We start from the raw sequence: 2,275 nt of genomic DNA on the forward strand, positions 1-2,275 counted from the left end.
ACTTGGAGTATGGGGGTGTTACAAAAGTATTGGGTGTAAGTTTGTCTATTATTTCACACTTTTTTTTGTTTTCAATGCAACATGTTTATTTTATGTTAGATTTTTTGTTGATTTTCTAACATGTATGTTTTTTTTTCATTTAGAAAGGAAAGAAGAAGTCAAAGCCGATTGCGATGGTACCGGAACTGTTTTTGGACACGCATTCCAGGGTTGACCACAAAGGGGTTAGAAGTTGGACTAAGCCAAAAGACAAGCAATTATATGTAAGTTTTCCCTAACACTTTATTTTTGTTAATTTATTCTCTTTTAAAATGTCGTATATAAGGTGGTTACCATATTAACTTACAACCATTTGTTTAATATTGTAGGAAGCATTTGAACAAGAAAAAGCCGTCAATACAGAAAAACCGAATAATGACATATGGTATGAGTTGGTGGATGGCTTCAAGAAAGGGCACGTGTATGGTACCGGAAGTTCAACACCGACTTTCTATGAGAAAACGCGTAGGAGATCGACTTCAACAATTCCCAGCAACACGTATCAACCGGGAATTATTAGTCAACTTCAAGGTCAAATAAGAGAGCGTGATGAACGTGATGCCAAACGTGATGAAGAATTCCGCCAAATGAAGGAAAGAATGGAAATGTTTGAGAATTGGTGGCAAGGTTGTAACCCCGGACCTAGACCCAACTACGATCCAAATGATCCGCATGGTCCACATGGGGGGAGTGGAGCCGGTGTTGGCTTCCAAGTAAGATGATTTTAGCATGTAAACTTGTAAAACTTGAACTTTAGACTTGAACATTATAATAGCTTAGCTTGTAAAACTTTCATTTTCAATATATGAAATGAAGTTTGAGAAAATGGGAGGTGTTGGGTTGAAATGTATGGTGTTGTGTGTGTTGAAATTTGGGATGTATAGTGTTGTGGAACATCGGTTTGTATGCAGGTTGTAAATATTTGGCTAGCATTGAAAACGAAAAAAACCACAAAAACTTACAGCAACTTTGGCGACTGAAAAGGGCTTTGGCGATCGAAATTGATCGCCAAATTGGCGACGATTCAATGTAGTCGCAAAATGGCGATCAATTTCGATCGCCAAAGCTCTTATTCAGCCGCCAAAGTTTCTCAGTGAAACTGGCTACGTCACCCAAATTTGGCGACTAATAACAAAATTAGCGACTGAAATTCAGTCGCCAAATTGGCGACTACCTCAAATCAGTCGCCAATTTGGCGACTACCATTTCAGTCGCCATTTTAGTCATTTGGCGACTGATTAGGCTTTCGCCAAATTTGGCGACCGACTTTAGTCGCCAAAGTTAGAAAAGGCGACTAAGGTCCGCGACTGACGTTTGGCGACTGATTTCAGTCGCCAAATTGGTTTTAGTGATCGATTTTTGATCGCCAAAATCGATCACTGTTTTAATTCTTTTTTTTGTAGTGAGCGCCGGTCCCGTCGAAATTATTGATGTATTTCGAAGCGGCTAGAAATTGATTACGTTTTATTTAGTGACCCGCCTAAGCCTATCACCCCTACGATCTTTGAAAAACCCCTCCTCCCTCTAAAGATGTTAAGTCCAATGAAGAGGATATTGCAAAATTTATAAAGGACAACAAAACTGCAAGGTGTCACAATCTGAATAATATGACAAACACCTTGTTCGATTTATTTGCTGTGAATAAGTCGGCTAAGTTTATTTGGGAGGCTTTAGAAACCAAGTATGGGGCTGATGATGCGGGGAAAAAGAAGTATGTTGTGGGAAAATGGTTGGGATTTCAAATGGCTGACGGGAAACCTATCATGGATCAAGTCCATGTCTATGAAAACTTATGTGCTGATGTTGTGAATGAAGGCATGAAACTTGATGATATTTTCGTAGCTAATGTTCTGCTAGAGAAATTCCCTCCCTCCTGGTCTGATTACCGAAACCAACTTAAGCACAAAAAGAAAGACCTGTCCCTTAAGGAACGTTTAGGACATATGAGGACCGAGGAGGCTAATTGCCTTAAAGACCTTCCTGCTAGTCAATCTGTGACAGTTCCTGTTGTTGCTGCTGTTAAAGCTAATCTAGTTGAGTCTGGTGGTCCGTCTTATGCTGAGAAATATAAGGGTAAGGGTAAGGCCAAGGTTGGTCAGGGTAAGAACCAGGGTCCTGCTAAGAAGAATGGTCCAGGGAAGCATACCAAACCGGTTCCTAAGATTCAGAAAGCTGTTAAGGGTCCTATTGTCTGCTATGTTTGCGGAAAACCTGGGCACAAAGCCTACCAATGCTC

The sequence above is a fragment of the Silene latifolia genome, chromosome Y (assembly GCF_048544455.1).
Source record: "Silene latifolia isolate original U9 population chromosome Y, ASM4854445v1, whole genome shotgun sequence".
Taxonomy (NCBI): Eukaryota; Viridiplantae; Streptophyta; class Magnoliopsida; order Caryophyllales; family Caryophyllaceae; genus Silene; species Silene latifolia.